A 24,543-nucleotide genomic window follows, 5' to 3' on the forward strand; every position below is an offset into this window, starting at 1 on the left:
GTTCCATGGAGGTTAAAGGTTCTTCATTGGAAACACAGATGCCAATAAAAAAACCTTTATTTTAAGAGTGTAGTTTGTCAAAACTTGTCTTTTTGCTATCAATTGTTCTAGTTCCACCTACGCCTCACCTCTCCCATCAAAAGATTTGCACAAACATTCAGCTCCGAACATGTGGTTTCCCAGGAGTGATTGTCACATGCCTTCACTTTGGCATGCCAGGCAATAGGAAACAATGAGGTTCACCCCAAAAGTGACAGGAGGCAACAGCTTGCTTATTCTTCACTAGGGGGAGTTGGAGGATGTAGACAGCTGGAGGACGTCTCTGTAAGCCAAAGAAGACAATAGAAGAAGAGAAAGGCTTCGGTGCTAGAGGACAAACATGCAGGATGCAGACAGAAAAATGGGAGTGTAAAGAGTCAGTGTTTAGATGCATTCGTGTAATACTAAGTCTCAGCCTCAAACGGACCGTTGGCTGGACGGCTGATGGATACGGCACACAAAAATCGAAACACTTTAGGAGTTTCGAAAGTCATCGCCTGATTGGTTGAATTTTGCAAGATTTCCAGATGTGTATGTCGCGTTCTTTAACTGTGCGCCTGAAACAAAGCCGTCGTGAAGCCAAACCCCCTCATGGAAAAAGAAAGCTGTTGTGTTTACAACTGTGAAAATGAGTGCTTATTAGGATCAACTAAACACTTACATATGTGATGTATGTTAAGTTCACAACATAGTTTTACACATCGCTCTGACAGGGTCATAACCACCATAGACATTGAGGACAAGTCCCCCTCAATAATTTGAAATTACCAAATTGTCCCCCAATATTTGAAATTCTTGCACTGCTCTCCTGCACTCCATTACGCAACGCTCTGTATGTTAAGATGACAAAAAAGTTTAAAAGTTACATTTTTAGTCTGGTCTGCCTCAGGTCTAACGGCTTTCAGAACTGCCTTAATTCTACGTGGCATTGATTCAACAAGGTGCTGAAAGCATTCTTTAGAAATGTTGGCCCATATTGATAGGATAGCATCTTGCAGTTGATGGAGATTTGTGGGATGCACATCCAGGGCACCAAGCTCCTGTTCCACCACATCCCAAAGATGCTCTATTGGGTTGAGATCTGGTGACTGTGGGGGCCATTTTAGTTCAGTGAACTCATTGTCATGTTCAAGAAACCAATTTGAAATGATTCGAGCTTTGTGACATGGTGCATTATCCTGCTGGAAGTAGCCATCAGAGGATGGGTACATGGTGGTCATAAAGGGATGGACATGGTCAGAAACAATGCTCAGGTAGGCCGTGGCATTTAAACAATGCCCAATTGGCACTAAGGGGCCTAAAGTGTGCCAAGAAAACATCCCCCACACCATTACACCACCACCACCAGCCTGCACAGTGGTAACAAGGCATGATGGATCCATGTTCTCATTCTGTTTACGCCAAATTCTGACTCTACCATCTGAATGTCTCAACAGAAATCGAGACTCATCAGACCAGGCAACATTTTTCCAGTCTTCAACTGTCCAATTCTCGTGCAAATTGTAGCCTCTTTTTCCTATTTGTAGTGGAGATGAGTGGTACCCGGTGGGGTCTTCTGCTGTTGTAGCCCATCCGCCTCAAGGTTGTGTGTGTTGTGGCTTCACAAATGCTTTGCTGCATACCTCGGTTGTAACGAGTGGTTATTTCAGTCAAAGTTGCTCTTCTATCAGCTTGAATCAGTCGGCCCATTCTCCTCTGACCTCTAGCATCAACAAGGCATTTTCGCCCACAGGACTGCCGCATACTGGATGTTTTTCCCTTTTCACACCATTCTTTGTAAACCCTAGAAATGGTTGTGCGTGAAAATCCCAGTAACTGAGCAGATTGTGAAATACTCAGACCGGCCCGTCTGGCACCAACAACCATGCCACGCTCAAAATTGCTTAAATCACCTTTCTTTCCCATTCTGACATTCAGTTTGGAGTTCAGCAGATTGTCTTGACCAGGACCACACCCCTAAATGCATTGAAGCAACTGCCATGTGATTGGTTGATTAGATAATAGCATTAATGAGTAATTGAACAGGTGTTCCTAATAACTCTTTAGGTGAGTGTATATTGAAGACTGGAGTAATGATGCTCAAAATTCAGCTTTGCATCACAGGAATAAATGACATTTTGGACCCACTTTATATTAGGTGGCCTTACTATGTACTAACATTTATATTAATAATTTGCTACAATGTACTTATTGTGTACATACATGTTTTTACATTGTACTTACATTTTAAAAATGACCTTAAAATGAAATTAATTTCTGTAGTTAATTACACTGTTGACACTTCCCTTACCCTTAAACTTGCTCATATACCACCACACCTGTCCCTAACTTTACTTTACTTTGCTTTTTTCCTTTTATTCATTCATTTCTTGCAATATGATGGACTCGTTGTGCAAAGCACTATGGGTAGAGCTACTGTACATGTTGTGAAGTCTGCAGGTGTGAGTTAGGAGCCAGAAAGATATGATTAGGCTACTAATTGACAGGGGAGAGAGCAGTTTTTAGCTGGGCGTAGTTACGCTTCACTCAGTTATATTCCTTCTGGCTTGAGCTGCCAGTGTGGAAATTAAATGGCTGAGACTATTAGCACAACATTTTGTAACAGAAATGCACTGACTTTTGGACTGAAGAAAAGTCCAAAAATGTTGACCTGTCGATCACATAAATTGCCTTATACAGCGTTGTTCTAAAATGTCCCAAACGGTGCTTTCAGAAACCACAGTTGGGGTTTTTCTTCAAACCAATGTTATCTTGAAATGCAATAAGAGCCAGATTGAATCTAAAGCAGAAGCACATCTTGTTTTTACAACTGTGTGCTGTTTACAGCTCTTGACCCGAGTGATCCCGAGCTACTGATTTACTGAAAATACAGCTAATTGGATGCATGCTGTAGGGTAATGACAGATGTTACTTCAGTGAGCCGCGAGCTTTCACTTCCCACGTACACTTGCTCCTTACCTCACGCACGTGCAGAAACTGGAATAAATGAGTTCGCAGACGAGCTGAACAGTCACGAGCACAGGTCCAGCAATAACTCAAACGCTTCCACACACACTGGATCTTTACAGTGTGCGAGACGGGATCTGAAAAAGAGATTTTCCAGCTTTAGATTCATTTTCAATTAGGTAGTTTGAGATGAGATAAATACAATAAAGGAAAAGTCTCTCCGTAAATGTCACTTTGTGGGGAAATTACAGAACACAATGAGAACATTAGAGCCAAAGCTCCTCACACATTTAAATGGTATCAGAGTTTTGTTTTGACATGATTATCATAAAAACCTGCCTCTCACTTAAGTGCCGTTTTCATTTTTTCTTTTTTTTTCTTTCTTTTTTTTCAAAGTTTGTGATTAAACAGCACTTCGGAGAGAAGTGTTATAATTCACAATCACTGCCTCTCAGGAGAGACTCGCTTTAGCACAGTATGTTGAAAATGGCTGATTACACATCTGAAAGCATTAATTACCACTGTGTGTGTGTGTGTGTGTGTGTGTGTGTGTGTGTGTGTGTGTGTGTGTGTGTGTGTGTGTGTACATGCATTTTGAAACTAAAGTAAATTACAGCTGAAAAGACTTTTAAGAAGTACTTATCCAAGGATGGACAGAAGGTAGATTAAAGGACAAAGGACATTACAGTATAAAATATATAAAAAATTGTAATATAAGTAGAAATAATTAATGTGCGGACATTCGTTTGATTTTTAATTTGTACCATATTATAAAAAAATATTGTGTGTGTGTGAGTGTGTGTGTATACACTACCGTTCAAAAGTTTGGGGTCAATACGTTTTTCTTTTTTGAAGGAAATTAATATTTTTATTAACAAATTACACATTTAATTGATCATAAAGACATTTATAATGTTAAAAAAAGATTTCTGTTTTAAATAAATGCTGTTCTTTTGAACTTTCTATTAATCAAAGAATTCTGAAAAATATATCAATCCGCACAATTGTTTTCAACATTGATAATAATGTTTCTTGAGCAGCGTATTAAAATGATTTCTGAAGGATCACATGACACTGAAGACTGGAGTAATGATGCTGAAAAATCAATTTTGGAATAAATGACATTTTACAATATATTGAAATAGAAAATAATTATTACATATTTATAACAACTTAACAGTTTTTACTGTATTTTTGATCAGATAAATTCAGACTTGGTCATCAGAGATCAGAATCTTAGCAACTATTATTGCTAAGAATAAGCTATTTTATTATTATTTAATATTTTAGTATATAGCATTTTATCAAACTAGGACATCCCAAATGTACCCAAAGAAAGGTCTTATTTGGCTCACTTATGGGGACATTTTTGACTCTAAAGTAAAGCTAAGGACAGCATCACACCCTCATCAAGAGCTCCTGTTCTCTCAAATTTATCTACACCATTAATCTAATGCATATTTGGACTGATACACAAGACACAAACAAAGATTGGAGTACGATAAATCTCCTAAAAGTCTCAAATTTGTTTTACAAGGTTGCATTCCGGGATTCACCAAGGAAGTCTTAATACAAATAAAATGTCGCAGGTGGAACGAGAGGGAATGAAAGAGGAGGGAAAAAATGTGAAATCCAATAACAAGCTTTACACTTTGTCAATACCCTCACATCAAGGGCACACAAATAACCGGATTAGCAGGCAGCGCTACAGAATCAACAGCATGCATATATAATTTGCACTGATTCATAGTGCTCGGAGAAGACTGAGAGGCTGAAGGTGACTCTCAGGACGGGCCTGCGAGGTCTTCAGAAGAGAGAGGTTCGTTTGTGGACACATTTGAAGCAACTGGCAATTATTAGTTTGATTCACTTTTATTGCCTTGTTTTCTCTGCTCAGTGTGAGCGCGGTCCCTTGCAGTACAACAAGGACCATAAAACATACTTGTTTGTTCAGTACATCCCACAGATGCTCGATTGGATTGAGATCTGGGGAATTTGGAGGCCAAGTCAACACCTCAAACTCGTTGTTGTGCTCCTCAAACCATTCCTGAAGCATTTTTGCTTTGTGGCAGGACGCATTATCTGCTGAAAGAGCCGCCCATGACCCTGTGGCCGGGTCACCACTGGTCCTTCCTTGGAGCACTTTTGATAGAGACTGACCACTGCAGACCGGGAACACCCCACAAGAGCTGCAGTTTCGGAGATGCTTTGACCCAGTCGTCTAGCCATCACAATTTGGCTCTTGTCAAACTCGCTCAAAATCTTACGCTTGCCCATTTTTCCTGCTTCTAACACATCAACTTTGAGGACAAAATGTTCACTTCTGCCCACCCACTTACAGGTGATGAAGAGATAATCAGTGTTATTCACTTCACCTGTCATAATGTTATGACTGATACATATATATACACACACAGTATTTTCAGCATCATTACTCCAGTCCTCAGTTGTTGCATGATCCTTCAGAAATCATTCTAATATGCTGATTTTCTGCCCAAGAAACATTTATTCTTATTATTAATGTTTCACAGTTGTATTCCTTAATATTTTTGTGTAAACTGTGATTTTTTTCAGGATTTTTTTGATGAATAGAAAGTGCAAAAGAACAGCATTTACTATAAAAATGTAATACATTTAATTTCATAAATGTCTTTACTGTCTTTTTTAAACTCTTTATTGTGCCTTTGCTAAATAAAAAACCTTTTTTTTTTTATCTTACCCCAAACTTTTTCATATCAGTGTATCATAAATAACGAATTAAAGAAATAAATAAAACCGTTTCAACATTGATAATAATAAGAAATTATCTTAGAATGATTTCTGAAAGATCATGTGACTGAAAATTCAGCTTTGATCAGAGGAATAAATTACAATTTAAGATATATTCAAATATAAACAGTTATTTTTAAATTGTAATGATATTTGATAATATTACTGTTTTTACTGTATCATTGATCAAATAAATGCAATAAGAGACTTCTTTCAAAAGCATAAAAAAATATTTTTGAACAGTTTTGTACAAAACAGTGTTACTTTTGACAGCAAATTTTGATTTAGTTTTAGTCATAGTCTTTCGACTAAAATGCCATTTAGTTTTAGTCATATTTTAGTCACCTGAATTGTTTTTAGTTTTAGTCTAGTTTTAGTAGACTAAATATCATAAGATCTTAGTCGACTAAATCTACAGTAGATTTAGTCTCCTAAAATCTAATTAGTTTAGTTCAATTTTAATACATTAAGCATTTAAGCATTACATAACCGACTGTCACTTGAACTGATTGAACATCAATTTGTTTTTGACATTAAAAATACATGAAAGAGAGCTCAATTCACTTTTTTGTCTGTTTCTTAAAAACAGCTATATAGTTTTTATAACTTTATTTCTGTTTTAGTTAGTAGGCCATATCAGGTTAAGCTAAAGCTTCAAATACATTTTTTTAAATGGCTTTAGTTAATTATTATAACCCTGATACTTTATTGAATATGTGTCAAATACTGGTCTTTCCTCCTGACTATAAATTAAATGGGAATTAAATGAAATACAGTTTATTGTGTAACCAAAAACGAATATATAATTCGTGACTTTTAATGATAAACATGCTCGAAATACACCGGGACTCTTATTATGAAATGTCTGCGCCTCTGTTGCAGTTGCAGCTGCTCATTCAAGTTCAGATGAGAGAGATAAAATATGCTTTGTTACAACCGTCTAAAACACATTACTATATAACCGTCGTAAAGTAAACATTGTCATTATTCATCAGCATTAGTTCATAAACAATTCATCTAACAATAAATGTGCGCTATTCATTGATTGTGAGTCGCTCTGGAGCGCTGGATTGGGGATGTGTGAGCCGTGTTTTCCCGCCGTTAGATCAGCATGTACAAATCAAATGTGCGCATCTGTGACACAGGACATCAGTTCTGACTGGATCTCGTCCCTAATCGTCCCTCCCTAACATTTTCGTCTCGTTTTTATTTCTTGACGAAAATGACAGTTGATTTTCGTTATAGTTTTTGTCATCCATTACTAGTTTTTATTTAGTTATCGTCTCGTTTTTGTCAGTGAAAAAAGGTTGTTGACGAAAATTATTCGTCAACGAAATTAACACTGGTTCAAAAAAAATGTCACTGTTATATACATTTCATTTAATATATTTTGCTTTTAGCTTTTATCCCTTTTAGAATGGGAGAAATCCTTTCCCATCCCAAATAGTTGGCCAAATGTTCGTTATTCCGCTCTTGCATCCTTGTGCCGTGCAATCTTGCTTGTGTGATTTGCTGAAGTATAATCTCATGTTTGTAGCCGTTACGTGTGTTTGTGTGTGTGTGCGAGTTGCTGATGACTTACACACAGTGATCTAATGGGGTCAAAAAAGCCTTGTGTCAAACTCAAGGTCCTGTGTGTGGTACATCCACATGTAACTATCTATCATGTGTCTTTCGGGGAATGAAAATTCTTGGCTGCCCCCATTTCCTAGTGCCTCATTACCCTCCAAGTCAGTGCGGTGACCTTTCAACGGTCCGACCTGCATCCGCCCCACTTCTGCATATGTCAGGCGATGTGCAGGATCACAGCGGGATGAATGGCTGGTTAGGCATGGTTATGAAACCATATTTGTGGGATTTTCCAGTAGTTTCAAGGAATGACACTTACACTCTGGAAAATAAACCATTGCACAAAAGGTTCTTAATAGACCATTTTTCAGTTAGTAAACATTGTGATGTTTTTTGTGGGCGGAGCTTAGCTGGAGGTAGAACGATTCCCCTGATCGCTTCATTAACGCTAGCCAGCAAGTTTGTTTTAAGGTGAGCTTGTTTTTAAGTATTAAGAGTATGTAAGGTTAATGAAAAAGTTAATTTTAACTAATGAACCTTATTGTAAAATGTTACCTGTTATGTTAGCTATGCTGTTGGGTTAGCTGTGTTGTTGTGTAGTTAGCTGTGTTATGAGATGAGCAACAAGTTTTCACAAGTTCGATTTTCTATCTGACATCGCAGTCTAAGGTCTTGTTGCAGCCATTCAACCACAATACTGTTTAAGGTGGAGCTGTATGTTAGGATGGGGAGGACTGAGCAGCCAGCAAGCACATCAGGAGTATGCCTCTGGAAACAGACGAAGAGAGAGGTCAAACCAGCAAGAGTTATGTAGCGTTCACACCGGACGTGAATGACGTGAATAATTCATGCTATTCGTGCGAAGTTGGCCGCTTGAACATTTTGAGTTTACTCGCTTCATTCGCTCGTGACATTCACGTCATGGGAGGGGCTTCTGCCAGGCGGTTCGTCTCGTTGAGAAATGGCTGACATGGGCTGTGTTTACATGTCTTTTTTGTTAAAATTCAACTCTTAATGTGTGACAAAACGTAGTTTTAAGACTTTTTCAGGCGAAAATGTAGTTGTTTAAAGCTCAAATCTGTGGTTTATTTATAAAATGAGCGCCTATTTGAACATTTTATCTGGCATTTTCGGAGTTGTGAGCCCCAGTGGATCAGCGGCGCTCCGCGCTCGTTAACCCCGGCGAGAGCAGCCTTTCTTCGGCTAGTCCTTCAGACATTTGCTGCTGGCTCTGATGTCTCTGTGGTGTCTCGAGCTATAATTCGTCTTGTGTATATGTAACGGGCGATCTTTGGTCTTAACAAAAAGAGACTGGGTTGTGTTTCATGTCATTTAATGTTATCACAGTGATAATCTTATGCACAATTGTCTGAACCAGATATTAATGCATAGTTAATATAAACCGGATATTCTCCTCATTGCTGTCACTACTAGAGCAAGCTCCTGATTGGTTAACGCGGCGCGAATATCCACCATTTCAACAAACGCTCAATTCGCGCCATGTCATTAGTGCGAATCGCGTCATTCGCGCCGCCTCATTCACGCGAATCGCACCGCAGAATGTCTATTCGTGTATTTGCATTGACTTAACATGTAAATCACTCGCGCGAATCGCGTCATTCATGTCCGGTGTGAACACACCAGTAGGGAGATCAACTTCCAGAAGGCCTAAAAGACAGTTGAAAGCAGCAGTTCCAGCCAAAGTCAGGAGGTTCAGTATCAGTGGTAGAGGCATGTACCAGAAAGTTTGCATTACATCACTTAACTTGTTCCCCAATTCCTGATTAGGTGGGCAATGGACAGGCATAAGAAATCTTTAGACACTTAACCAAACCATAATCCATACCAACAAAAGACAAAACATTTTTTTAACCTTACCTGATATGAAGTGTGCGCTGCAAACACAGGAATTTTTGATGATCGTCTCTGTCCAGTCTTCTCGTTTTATAGCGTTTAACCACAGCTGCCGTCGTAGTTGTAACAGGTATGCGGTACATTTTCTATTTGGAACCTGTACTCCGTCGATTCTGGCACCCAAAAACACAACAAGACGATATTTTGAGCTCCGACTCTATGCTGGTTTGTATTTGCCGCCTCCAGTTTTCCCTTTGTTTTGCCTCCAGCAAACGCTGTGACGTAATTGTGACGTCTGCGCAAAAAGGGTCTATTAGAAGGCTCTTTTCAGAACTGTTCACTGAAAGGTTCTTGTGGAACATTTATTTTTAAGAGTGTATGTTGACACTGATTCATGCAGAGAAAGATTTTCTTCTTTCTTCTTCTTTTTTTCTTTCTATTCTCATCAAAAATGTATATTGAATTCTTGCAACTCTTTTCAAAGATTCATCCGACTCGGTTGCGGAAATGAGGAACACTATTTTGGAGATCTATTGACTAAAGACCATTGAATCCGCAGTCATAATGAGCGAATGTGGCCAGTTAGCCGTTAAATGGGCCGTGATGGATTACCCAATCAATTTAGTTTCCGGTCTCAGATGGCCGTGGCTTAGTGTTGGGAAATAGACTTATAATGTGGTCCCAACTGGATGACAATGATATTAGATACTCAGTCCATCGCTATAGACATCAAAAGCCGTCATATCATTTTATAGACTGACCTTAACAGCAACAGGCAATTTAATAGCCGTGTCATTTTTGAAGTACTTCACTTTCTAACAAAAAGGCTGAATTGTTTCATTATTAGAATGATGCAGAATTTCCCAAGCCGTATTATTCTCCAAATGTGTCATTCCTTCACTGCTCCGTGTGAGAATAATGAACAGACTTAATGCAAAGCTTCCAGAAAGGGTTTCTTCTAACATTGGCTTCTCGCCACAGTCCAGGAGGCACCAGCGAATCGTTGCTGTATCGTTTAATTACTTTAGCGCTGACTGGATCACATTCCTGTCAGACAGGGCTAAGCTTGTAATTAAGTCTGCTAATTAACAGCTGTTGTAGCAGGATCAGGATTTCCAGTGTTTTTGGATTGAAGAGGGGTTAAAGCTTTCCAGCATCGAATCACTCTTACTTCCTGGTTAGGAGAAGCCAACCGTGAGGGATCTGCTTTAAGGAATAGTTACACCCAATAGTTCATTTCTGTTTTTTCAAACCTGTCTGACTGACTTTCTTCAGTGAAATGAGAGTTGTAAACTGGTTCAATGCATTGATGAATGTGGACGGATGCAAAATAATTATACGTGATCCACTTGTGGCCATATTCAAAGTCTTCTGAAGTCGTATGATGTTTGAGGCACAAACTTGAAATTTGAAATCCACTGAGATGTTAACCACTGTGACCAGACTGGGTTGAATGAATAATTTAAACACGTTTTTTCACATAAATTTTAAACCTTTGGCCCTGCCATGTTCATGAGATATCCATTTCATTATCACATCTTTGTTTTGAGTTGAATCTTTTTAATGAATCGGTTAATCCAGTTCACCAAACTGGTCTGAATGGTTCGTTCAGGACATGGCAGAGCAAGGACAGATGTTTTGCTCTGTTTCTCACACAGAGCTACTGTATGGCCTCAGAAGACTTGGAAAATAGTGCACAACTCATATGGACCACTTTATTATGATTTTGAAACATTTTTGAAAGAGGCATGATCATCAGGGCATAGTTCAAATGACTCTGTACACAATTGGATAGTCCTTCAACCAATCAGACCACCAGAGGCGTGATCAACGGGGCATAATTCAAATGACTCTGTACACAATTGGATAGTCCTTCAACCAATCAGACCATAAGAGGCGTGATCAACGGGGCATAGTTTAAATGACTCTGTACACAATTGGATAGTCCTTCAACCAATCAGACCACAAGAGGCGTGATCAACGGGCATAGTTCAAATGACTCTGTACGCAATTGGATAGTCCTTCAACCAATCAGACCACAAGAGGCGTGATCAACGGGCATAGTTCAAATGACTCTGTACACAATTGGATAGTCCTTCAACCAATCAGACCACAAGAGGCGTGATCAACGGGGCATAGTTCAAATGACTCTGTACACAATTGGATAGTCCTTCAACCAATCAGACCACAAGAGGCGTGATCATCAGGGCATAGTTCAAATGACTGTACACAATTGGATAGTCCTTCAACCAATCAGACCACCAGAGGCGTGATCAACGGGGCATAGTTCAAATGACTCTGTACACAATTGGATAGTCCTTCAACCAATCAGACCACAAGAGGCGTGATCAACGGGGCATAGTTCAAATGACTCTGTACGCAATTTGGATAGTCCTTTAACCAATCAGACTACAAGAGGCGTGATCAACGGGGCATAATTCAAATGACTCTGTTCACAATTGGATAGTACTTCAACCAATCAGACCAACGATCTGTTTCTTCTCTAACCGTCATCATGTTAAACCTGCCAATAGCGCGCCAGGTGGATAAGCCACTTTGTGATTGGTCCCAGCAAAATTGTAACAGAAGCAGGATAGAAAAATGTACAGCTTTCCAGCCTGAGCTGCAGGGCGAAATCAAATCGGCGGCAGATTGGGCTGGGTTTACTCAGTCTACCCTACTCTTTGTGTATACAGATAAAGTCCAAACATGACATTTCCTGTCATGAGTCGAATTTGTGCTTAAAAATGTCTAGAACTGAGGGTATCAGATGCTATCCAAATGTGTGTAGGAAAGGCCTCTTCCCACAACCCTTCCTCCCTGAGAGTAAATTTGCACAACAGTGCAAGCTCTAATTGCTCTGAATGCTTAGCTCAGTCACACATTAAGTGCAGTGAATTAAAACAGGCCTGAGAACAGTGCTCCCCGCAGGGCCGAGCGACATGTCTGTGTGGGTGTAAGAGCAGAGATGACGAGCGACGTCCTCCGAAGCGCAACTAGTCGCAGAACGCGCCTGAGGATTATGCTTGAATTGATCATAAGATTATAGTTTTACACGAGCATGCGCCGTTGATTAGCACAAGGCCGTTTCAGCACCTTGTGGATGGCGTGATTGAAGTGCCGATGATCTTTTGTAAAGCCAGCCAGCCATCCGGCGACTGGCCCGAAACCCACAGCTGCTCTGCTGAGCTAAGTCATTTCTCTATTTAGGAATTATTCTGAGATGATGAGTCAGCTGTTTCCTCTGACACGCCACAGCAGAAGCTGATCTCCAGAATATATTTTTGCTAATTTGGTTTTCCCATTTATCCAGAGACACATTTTGACCCCAGTTGTTTGCTTACAAAAAAAAGCGGCTCTAAATTCAGGCTAAAGAATAGACTTGGGCTGCATTTGTAACCATGAGCACATAATCAGTGTTATTGAATACAACTATAATGCACACAATGAGAAAAACACCATTATAGACCCAACCAAAGGGGTCTATACACACAATTTCACCCGAGAGGTTTGTGAATTGAAGAAGGCATGGTAAAAAAGTAAAAAATATTTTAGTTTTGATTCATCTCTGTATCGCCCATATACTGTATGTGCTGGTGCCCAAGTGTGCTCTGATATCATAACACTTGATGGTTTCTTGATATCTCAGGCTTTGTTTTGACATGGCCTGTTGGTGCGAGCCGTGTCCACTTCCTCCAGCAGGGCAGTGATGAATCAAACAGCTCGGGAGCAGATGATTTAGCCGGGGCAGGCCCTGTTATATCAATGCCCTCAGAAGCTTCTCTCTGTAATGCTGATTGTGATTTGAATGGACATTCTGGATGGCCATCTTCATTGTTGCTTGTGTCATATACAGCGTAGGGCCATGAGACACAGCTGATTTAACCAGGGAAGGCTAACTGACCTACCGTGTGTGTGTGTGTGTGTGTGTGTGTGTGTGTGTGTGTGTGTGTGTGTGTGTGTGTGTGTGTGTGTGTGTGTGTGTGTGTGTGTGTCCTGGTAAACCCTACATTATGGGCCCACAAAAATTGCAATATCCGTAATCCTTGACACTAGCTTATAAATCATACTAAGTGATATTTTTTGAAAATGTGAAAATGCAGAAAGTGTTGTGTGATGTTTATGGGTAAGTGTTAGGGTTCATGTAAGGGGAGAGAGTATATAGTTTGTACAGTATAATAATCATTATTATAGGACAAGTGGAAGTTTCAAAACTTCCATATATATATATATATATATATATATATATATATATATATATATATATATATATATATATATATATATATATATATATATATATATATATATATATATATATATATATATATATATATATATATATATATATATATATATATAGTGTTTTTCATGTTTTATGGGGACTTTCTTTAGACATTAGACATAACAGGATAATGATGTATATTTATACACACACATATATATATTTCCTGATTTTTATTATTTTTTTTCTAAAATTTGATAGGGAATGGTCATTTTATTATTTAGTAATTAATATTTAATATTTTTCCCCTGAAAATTTGATAGGAATTGGTCATTTATTTATAGTAATGAATCATTATTAATGCAATAATATATAATTTGTTTACACAATAATTATTAATACATATAAAATAAATATTTTAAAAAATTTAAATGATCAAATATGTATAGTAATTAATATTTTCATATAAAGTTTTATATTAGTATTTTTATTATTTGTTGTATATATTAGGGTGATCTACATACAGTATAACAAAAAAATCAAAAACATTTTAAATCTGTTCATTTTAATAATAATAAACCCTTGGAATATTAAAGTGCTTGACACTGAAGAAACACCCCTATGGAGCAGAGTTATTATCATTAAATAAAACTATATAAAAAAAACATCTCTGTTCATTGAAATAAAGCTGAAAAAACATAAATAATAGCCAAAAATCTTAAACTAAATAAAAAAAAATTCTTGCCAATAAACTGAAATAAATGTAAGTTGAAACACTACAATTATTACATGGAAATAACTTGAACAAATAAATATATTAAACCTAAATTGCAATAAAAAATGTTTTTATAATATAAAAACTAGAAACATAAAAATAAAAGCTAATTTAAAATATGAATAAAATATTTTTAAATAAAAAATAAATAAAAATAAAATAACACTGCCATGGCTAATGGAAAGTGGATAAATCAGATTGTTTTAAGAGTTTATTTTCAAAACTTCCACAAGGCCAAAAAGTGCATATAGTTTCTAAAACAGAAAAAAAGTGTGTTATCAGGTACATGGATTCAAATTGAGATGCCTTCATATTCCCAAAGCTCTACACAGGTACCATTTATTATTACATCGTGGTCATTTCAAAGTCTCCTCTCGGCAGTCGAGATCAAAAAGTTGAAATGGGTTTGTGCCTCCTGGGTGCGCCAAAGCATGGAAATATGTTTGCATGTCTACATTTGTTGAGGTTGTCAGGACTGACATTTCAAAAATCTCCTCGGAGACGGCATACGGAGGGACGCCCGCGCGCTCCTGCACACCAGAACTCACCTGAATACACACCGGGCTGAACGTTTCCTCATTTTTCTTCAGAGCTTCCAGATATCTTTCAGCGCATTGGCTTCATTTCTTTTGCCCTCCCACAAACATACTTACTACATTTACAGCGGCAGCTCGTTTATCATGTCACTCACCCTCAGGAAAAAGTGTCAACACAAATATGAATATTTTTGAAAACAAAATATGACAGTATGAGCACCGAAGGCTCTGGAGGACTGCAGAGATGTCAGGAAAGATGCTGTAAAACTGATTGATTGGAGGGTGAGGAGCCCCTAATGCAGCACAGATGTGATTTTAGAAATGAGTGACCAGATGCGACTGTTCGTCAGCGTCAGTGTTCGGCAGCTGTCTCTGGCCAGCGGTGCTCACAACCACTATTTTTGGGGGGAAAAGAGCATTTAAAATATTTAAAATAATAATCAGACATATAGAATTACATGAAGTGTAAATTATGCACACTGTTGTTTTAAAATGTTTATATGTTAAGAAATATAGTCATCTCTAATGTCTTTCTTACAAAGGACACATACTGTATACAATACTTATTTATTTATTTATTTATTTACATGCCACGTTGGATGAATGGATGGATGGGTGGACGAAGAGACAAACAGATGATGGATGGATGGATGGATGGATGAATGAATGGATGGATGAATGGACAGACAGACGATGGATGGATGGATGGGCAGGCAGACAGACAGACAGACCGACAATGGATGGATGGATGGATGGACGGACGGACAGACAGACAGACAGACAACGGATGGATGGATGGATGGATGGATGGATGGAAGGACGGACGGGTGGGTGGGTGAACGAACAGATGAAGGATGGATGGATGTACAGACAAACGAAAGATGGATTGAAGGGTGGATGGGTAGATGGACGGACGAACAGACAGACAGACAGATGACAGGTGGATGGATGGGTCAATGGATGGATGGATGGGTGAGTGGATGGATGGATGGGTGGACGGACAGACAGACAGACAGACAGATGATTGATAGATGGATGGATGATGGATGGATGGATGGATGGATGGGCAGACAGACAGACAGACTGACAATGGATGGATGGATGGATGGATGGATGGACGGACAGACAGACAGACAATGGATGGATGGATGGATGGATGGATGGATGGATGGAAGGACGGACGGACGGGTGGGTGAACGAACAGATGAAGGATGGATGGATGTACAGACAAACGAAAGATGGATTGAAGGGTGGATGGGTAGATGGACGGACGAACAGACAGACAGACAGATGACAGATGGATGGATGGATGGATGGATGGATGGATGGGTCAATGGATGGATGGATGGATGGGTGAGTGGATGGGTGGATGGACGGACAGACAGACAGACAGACAGACAATAGATGGATAGATAGATGGATGGATGGATGGGCGGGTGGACAGACAGACAGACAGACAATAGATGGATAGATGGATGGATGGATGGATGGATGGATGGATGGACAAACAAACAGAGGAAAGATGGATGGATGGATGGATGGATGGATGGATGGATGGATGGATGGATGGACAGACAAACGATAGATGGGTGGACGGACGGACGGACGGACGGACGGACTGACGGACTGACGGACTGACGGACTGACGGACTGACGGACTGACGGACTGACGGACAGACAGACAGACGATGGATGGATGGATGGATGGATGGATGGGTGGGTGGACAAACAGATGAAAGATGGATGGATGGACAGACAGACAGACAATAAATGGATAGATGGATGGATGGGCGGGTGGACAGACAGACGATGGCTGGATGGATGAATGGGCGAACAGATGAAAGATGGATGGATGGATGGATGGACAAACAGATTTCTTTGTTGAACTTTTTGCCTGATTCAGACAGGACTATGTCAGAAGGATTGTAATCCTGACCCCTTTATATGTGTCATATTATTCATTTGCTCTTTTTTATGCTATGAAATTTTTTTTGTAAAATGTATACAAATACAGTATGTGTCCACTTGAATTCATTTGCATTTGACATTGAACAGGCATGAATAATACACACACAAATGCCCTCCTCAGCTGAGCGTTGTGCAGTCAGTGTGTTCATTTCTCCTGCTCTTCGATGACTGGATTAGTCTAAAGCCCCCAGCGTAGCTCTGTGCAGTTCAATCACAGATTCCACCCCTCTCAACTGTCACATCACATGGATTAAACAGCGCCTCCATCAAGCTCAGATTCCACCTCCAGTCTCTGACAGGTCCTTCCCCCAGAGAACACAATATGTGGGTAGATGGGCCTTTGCATGGAAAAAGAAAATGAAAGAAGTAGGCTTTGTGACAGAACATGATTTAATGGATCTGGCCAAGGTGATGGACTCAGGACGTGCTGCAGAAAAAGAATGGCATTTTAGAAGAAATAACAAGCCAAAAGACCCACAGGAAGAAAAAAAAAGAAAGAAATGTTCTGTGCGTTTTAGTTAACATGAACATTAATGAACTGCACTTCTACAGCAGTTATTCATCTTTGTTCATGTTCATTTCAACATTTACTAATGCATTATTCAAATCAAAAGTTGTATTTGTTAACATTAGTTAATGCATGTCAACTAACATGAATAATAATATTTTTTTATTATTATTCAATCATTATTAGCAGAATGATGGAGTAATTGTGAAAGCATTATTTATTATTATTATTTTATCAATATTATTTTATTTTATCCCAAATGTATGGATTCTTGTGAAAATTAAAAGGTAATTGCAACTTTTTATCTCACAATTCGGACTTTTCTTCTTAAAATATAAACTCTTATAAAGGCCATGAGGGGAGAAGATCCTCACTGCAGAGTACAAGATCCAGGGGGCGTGGTTTGATCCAGATCCAACTCCTCCCTCTTTATATGCCGCGCTTCATTTTATTTTTTCTATTTCGTTGTGCTGTTGTTAATGCATTTTGCATGCATTTATGTGAGTTAGATGCTCTTATTATATTATATAACTTAAGTCAGATGCCCATGTGAAGTAATTTATAAAATTACAGAGGACAACCTGACTGCTGCAATACTTTAGTCACAAACATTTTTATAATAATATAATCCGTGGTGGAAAAAGCACACATTTTCTACTTCAAGTAGAAAGAAAACTTGATTTAATATTAGTGATATATGTAGAAGTGCCTATTTATGAATCTACTTAAGTCTACTGAGAGTGGTAAAGGATCAGCCAATCAAAGAATACACGTATTTTTTTTTTTTTTTTTTATTCTAGCATGTAACAAGGAACTACAGGCTTTTCAGGGAATGTGAAGCGCAAGATATTTTTTGGAATGTTTTGCAATAAAAGCAAAAGCGTTTTTCCAAATGAAAATATTCTAATAAAATACTTGGTTATTGCCCGCCACTGTACGTAATAGACCTGTCTCACAACTTCCGTATTTGTGACCGGAAATACACAATTGTCGTGGTAATCTTCTTCCTCACCAGTCATGGCAACAGGTAAACAAATGGCGCAAGCAAAGAGCAATAGTTATTGTAGCTTGCCGGGCTGTTCTTATTATTCCCAAACGCAGCCATATCTGTGGTTTCATTCCTTCCCTGTTGATGGTGAAGTTTGTCGGAAATGGATTCAGGCTATCCGGTGGGATGAAGGACCAAACTTTCCTGCTCATGTCCCACATCCCTTTCAGCGCAAATCGCATATGACGCACCTCTGTGGGGAAATATAAAACGAATATTTTTTAAACTAATATTTAACTTATATTACCATGATTTACTGATATCTATTTAAACGTTTTTACAGGCTGCAGTATTGTTTCTCTGAGGGAAATACTAAAATAAACGCGCATGCCTAAATGGATGTTTGAGACTCGTTTATATTTTTTATTTTCACAATGTATGCTCTTTGATTTAATAATGAGGCTATTTAAAAAAATAAATAAATAAATAAATAAAAAAAAAAAAAAAAATATATATATATATATATATATATATAGTGTGTGTGTGTGTATACTCTAACATGATCAAATTAAGCAAATTCTCTTTTGCAAAATGCCTCCATACATATTGTGAATATATTTTGTTTTAAAAATATATAACCGTGGTGTTAATCAACATTATGCTTTATTATATTTTGTTGTATGCCAATTCATATTTATCATTGATTCATATTCAGTGCTATGCCTTCTCTAAAAAAAAATTGTAAACATAATATATTATTATTAAAGATAGTCTTTTAAAATAAAAATATACCTATAATGTTATAAAAAGTATTATGTTGTATGTTAAAAAAATAGAATTGTGCACACTGCGTGATGTTTCGATTATTTTGAATTGTAGCCAAAGTCCGGACAAACAAGATATGATCTTGTGTCATGTAACGCTGATTCTTTATAGCTACGTAATCTGAGACTTCTGTAAATAGGCCTAATTGTTCATTTCCATCAAATGTAATATATGTCAAATCCGTAAACGAAGTTGTGTAAACTCTCTGATCCATTGACAGGAACTCCGGTTCCGCAACGATTACGTATTTCCGGTTTTTGTGAGAAAGGTCTATTATAGGTGCACATTCACACAATGTACAAACTACAGTGTTTGTAATTGTAACTAACCATTTTAAATGTTATTAAAATGATTACGTTTGTTTTTCCGTCAAAAGAATAACTTTCTTTAGTACCGACTCAATGCGGAAGCGCTAGAGCAGCAACACGAGTAATTATGATGTGGAATCTGTCGACCAATCAAAATGTAGTGGGAGGAATTCTGGTTCTAGCTCCGCCCCTCCGGATCTCGATCCAACTCCACCCCCTGGATCTCGTATTCTGCAGTGAGGGGGGAATGTTAGTTTTTTTTTCTCAGAATTGCAAGCTTATATCTCGCAATTCGGACTTTATTTCTTGCAATTGCAAGTTTATATCACGCAATTCTAAGAAAAAAAGTAAATATTGCGAGAAAAAGTTAGAATTGTGAGATTAAAAAGTCACGATAACCTTTTTTTCTTACAATTGCATGATATAAACTCACAATTGCGAGAAATAGGGTCAGAATTGCGTGTTATAAAGTAAAAAAAAAAAAGTCAGAATTGACTTTTTTTATTCAGTGGCGGAAAAGCTTCCATACAAATTTACGTATTATTATATCTTTTTGTATTATTCTGAAACTTTGATTATTTGTGGTTTATATATTTGGATCCCACTGTGTATCTTAATGGTCCATTGCAGTGTGTACATAAATAGTCTAGTCAGGCTGGCTTTCAGCTGATGGACAGGAGAGTGTCAGGTTCCTGACACCACATCTCATCCCGTGGGCCCCTGAACGATCATTTGCTAACATGTTTGTGTCTGTGTCTGCCATCATAGCATCAGCCTTTATACCAGTCCTGCATTTCAATCCATAGTCCCGTCCCAGAGCCGTGTCTGGAGTCTGGCTGACGGCGGAGAGGAGAAGATGCGCAGGGGAGGCAGACACAGAATTTATGGCATAACTGAAAAAACTTGGTATTCCATATGCACAATTTTTGACGTTCTACAGATTTTTCACAATTTCAGTATGAATGTTGAAGATTTTAAAATGAAACCTTTTTATACAAAGGCTAGCACGTGATTTGTTATTTTTCGGGTGTTGAATAATTTATCCAGTTAAAGGGCATATTAGTTAGAATAGAGACCCCAGTGAGTCAATGTATAGAAAAATAAGGTAGGAACTAGATTTTCTTTCAAATATACTTATACTTATATACTTATAAATACGCCACTAAGGCTTTCTGGAGTCGTGAGAAAATTTGACTTCCGCATCTAAAAATGGCAAAAGCGGAAGTGACGTAACGGGAGGGGGTGTGGCCAATTTCAGCGATAGGAAAACAATGGATCGCAATGACAGTTCGGACGCTGAGGAAATTATAAATGTTTTTTTATTACTCATATGGCAGACCACAAACATACAATTAGGACACACAATTAGGGACAGGACAGGATTAGACAGAACAACGATTAGAGGAGATAAATTGAGTTGTTGTGTGAGGAGAAACAGTGGAGAACAGAGTAGGTGAGAGAACAGTGTTAGCTAATGATATACAGGTGCTGGTCATATTATTAGAATATCATCAAAAAGTGATTTATTTCACTAATTCCATTCAAAAAGTGAAACTTGTATATTATATTCATTCATTACACACAGACTGATATATTTCAAATGTTTATTTATTTTAATTTTGATGATTATAACTGACAACTAAGGAAAATCCCAAATTCAGTATCTCAGAAAAGAAAAAAAAAAAAGAAAAAAATTATGTATATATATATATATATATATATATATATATATATATATATATATATATATATATATATATATATATATATATATATATATATATATATATATATATATATATATATATATATATATATATATATATATATATATATATATATATATTTACAGTAGGACATTTATAAAATATCTTCATGGAACATGATCTTTACTTAATATCCTAATGATTTTTGGCATAAAAGAAAAATTGACAATTTTGACCCATACAATGTATTTGGCTATTGCCACAAATATACCCGTGAGACTTATTCTACATATTTCCATGTTTTTAAACTATATGTATGTGAATTATTACATGCTTTTATGTCATTTTGTCATTTGTTTTAGCATTTCAGCATGATTTTTAAAATCAACCATGTCTATTGGCAGAAGATGAAGGAGGGAGGTTATTTGTATTTTTATCAGTGGAACAGGACCATGCATAGATCACAACTGTACTTTTGACCCCATATTTTGACATATTTATAACTAAATCTAAGGTGCCTTTAACAGTACAGTATGGATTTGAGGTCATGTTGGCTGTTCGCCCATGAGCAAACTGCAGAAGGAGAATTTGCTCTTTTTCTTTCTCTTTGACCCTATGTGTTCTCGAGTTATTATTCCGGTTGATATGAAATGCAGTGATAGCTCCTCCACATTTGACACTGAGAGATGCATAAAAATGCAGAATTGATTTACAAATGACTGACACAAATACTTCCCTGAGGGAATCTATCATAGTCACAGTCCGTCGCTGCGCATTACAATGCAAATGTCAAGGCCGAGCTGCTTTAGTATTTATTGAAACACACACAGTCGCATTCCACTTTTAGCATTGAAGTCGATTTTTCTGAATTATATATATCTTTTGTGGGTTTGTAGGTGTTTACATATTCTGCAACACACCAAAAGGCCAGCTCAACATTGACTGTGATGAGGATATTTTTAAACATGCCCACAAGCATTGTCACACTTCATTTGCGTACTTTTAGAAAACGTCTACGAGCCGTGCATGATGAAGAAAAAAAACAACTCTTCTTGTGTATCTAAGTGAGATGCAGCGCATTCAGAGTAAACAAAGGAGAGGAATTCACTCTCACACACCTGCCCAGACACACCTTTGTCGATTTTGTCTCTTGAGTTCCTTTTATGTAATGGAATTTTTATGAGGCTGTCAATCACATGCTCAGTGACATTAATAGTTGCGCGTGTGTGCGCGCGCACTTTTTACTGACATTAGCATCGATATTACTGTAGTTCAGGTTTTAAGTCTCATGACTTTTCCCTGGCCATCAGAGTGTGGAAAAATTTTAGGACAAGCTTGCGTTTGAAACCCCACAAATACATTTATTTATTCATGTTCATACTCTGAACCATGTCATTCCTTTTCTTTGCTTAATAGATTGTGTTAATGTTCACTGAGAGCCTTTTTACCTCTCTTCCTTCATCACTTTCATCATTTACTCGCTTCACTTCCAACCAATCATGCGTCAGACACAAACCGAGATATTTAGAAGAATGTCCAAGCTGCTCTTTTACAGTGGAAGTGAATGACTGTCCTCGTACATCGCTTTGATTGAATGTGCAAACGCAGCTTGAACATTCTCCTAAATATCTCCTTTGGTGTTTCACGCAAGAAAGTAAGTCATAGTGTAACAATCTTACAGTGATATTAATTCAGAATTTCGCATGATCATTTTCACTACAGAGACGCAAAATAATGGCAGTTGCGTTTTTATGAGTCTGTGAAGTGATTTGAAAGACCTTAGAAGAGCCAAGTTACCAAGGACGATGGCGAATATTATGAACTGACTGCTGAATTCTGCAATCGTCCAATCAGAATTGAGTATTCCAGAGAGATGTGCTAAAAGGGGAGTTTACTAACATATAAGTCATGCTCAAAAGTTAACACACCCCTTTCAGAATCTGCAAAATGGGAATTATTTTAACAAAATAACAAAATGCATGTTGATTTTTTGTCCTGATATTTTAAGATATTTTTCATAAAAGACGTTTACATCTAGTCCACAAGACCAAAAAATAGCTGAATTTATAAAAATGGCTGTTTTTGTGATGTTGTCTTTTGTTTGTCCTGACCAACCAACTTCAGAAAAATCCAAATTCTTCCGTTTTCCAGCATCTTTTGCATATTTGAACCCTTTCCAGGAGTGACTGTATGATTTTGAGATCCATCTTTCACACTGAGGACGATTGAGGGACTCAAACACAACTACTAAAAAAGCTTCAAACATTTACTGATGCATTAAGAGCCAGGGGGTGAAAACTTTTGAACAGGATGAAAATGTCCAAATTTGTCTTATTTTGTTCAAATATCTTTTTTTTTCATATAGTACTGCCCTTTGAAAGCAACAGAAGATACTTGCATGTTTCCTGGGAGACAAATTAAGTACAATTTACCTCAAATTCAAAAAGTGTTCACCCCCCAAATATGTAAAAGATGCAGGAAAACTGAATAATTTGGATTTTTCTGAAGAAAGTTGGTCAGGACAAACAAGGGACTCAAGAACAACATCACAAAACGTAAAAACAATTGTGGATCGTCCAGGGAACGACACACAGTATTAAGAGTCAAGGGTGTGTAAACTTTTGAACAGGGTCATTTTTATAAATTCAGCTATTTTTTGGGTCTTGTGCACTATATCTAAACATCTTTTATGTAAAATATCTTATTCAGGACAGTACTAAATAAAAAAATAACATGCATGTTGTATGATCCCTCTTATTTTCTTCAAATTATTCACATTTTCACAGATTCTGCAAGGGGTGTGTAAACTTTTGAGGACATCTGTATGTGCTAAACGAGAGATAAATTATTCATTAGTCTTTCCGGATGCATGTGCTCTTGAGTATTCCTGCCTGTGAATGCATGTCATGTGTATGTATATTCTCACTATTTATGTATGCAAATGTATGCGTGCGTGCGCATCGACATGGCTTCCGTCCCGGACATGTCAATGCGTCTCTCGTAATTGTTTCAATGTATCTCTTCTTGTCGCCAAGAGCTTTTGCACCTGTTACTATGTGTTGATCCCAGGTAAAAGTGATTCTCCGCTTCGGAGCATCGCTTTCTACATATCTCTGTACACACTATATGTACGTTCACATGGCTCGCTGCCATGACTGTGCGTACATATGAGTGTATGCTTGTTTGTATAAATTATTTCTATATAATTTATCATGTTTGCACAGACTAGTCCATGTGTCTTTATCTGTACGTAGTTCTATTGCAACTCGATTTCTAACGATAAAAAAACGATTTGGTAATTTGAAAAAGATCGCACTCAAATTTAATTGGACACCTTCTAGCAGACGGGACCAGAGATGAGCTCTGAGTCCATTTGGAAATGCAGCTGGGACCTGAAAGCCTTGTCATGACGGAAACCACTTACAAAAACGAAACGAGAGAAGGCCAAAGCTTCAGAAGAGCCACTAAAACATGATAAACGGAATCATGGGACAGCCTTAAATGTGTGTGCCGGATTAATGAACGGC

At 37.8% G+C, this 24,543-nt stretch overlaps 1 protein-coding gene across 1 annotated transcript in view; it reads left to right on the top strand.

Moving 5' to 3' along the window:
- csmd3b (CUB and Sushi multiple domains 3b) overlaps positions 1-24,543 on the top strand; it is a gene marked incomplete at its 5' end in the record, with an annotated part of 796,761 nt that overhangs the window by 262,371 nt on the left and 509,847 nt on the right. The gene's annotated exons all lie outside the window — the stretch shown is intronic.

This window comes from Gobio gobio (assembly GCF_949357685.1).
Source record: "Gobio gobio genome assembly, chromosome: 11".
In the NCBI taxonomy this organism is placed as follows: Eukaryota; Metazoa; Chordata; class Actinopteri; order Cypriniformes; family Gobionidae; genus Gobio; species Gobio gobio.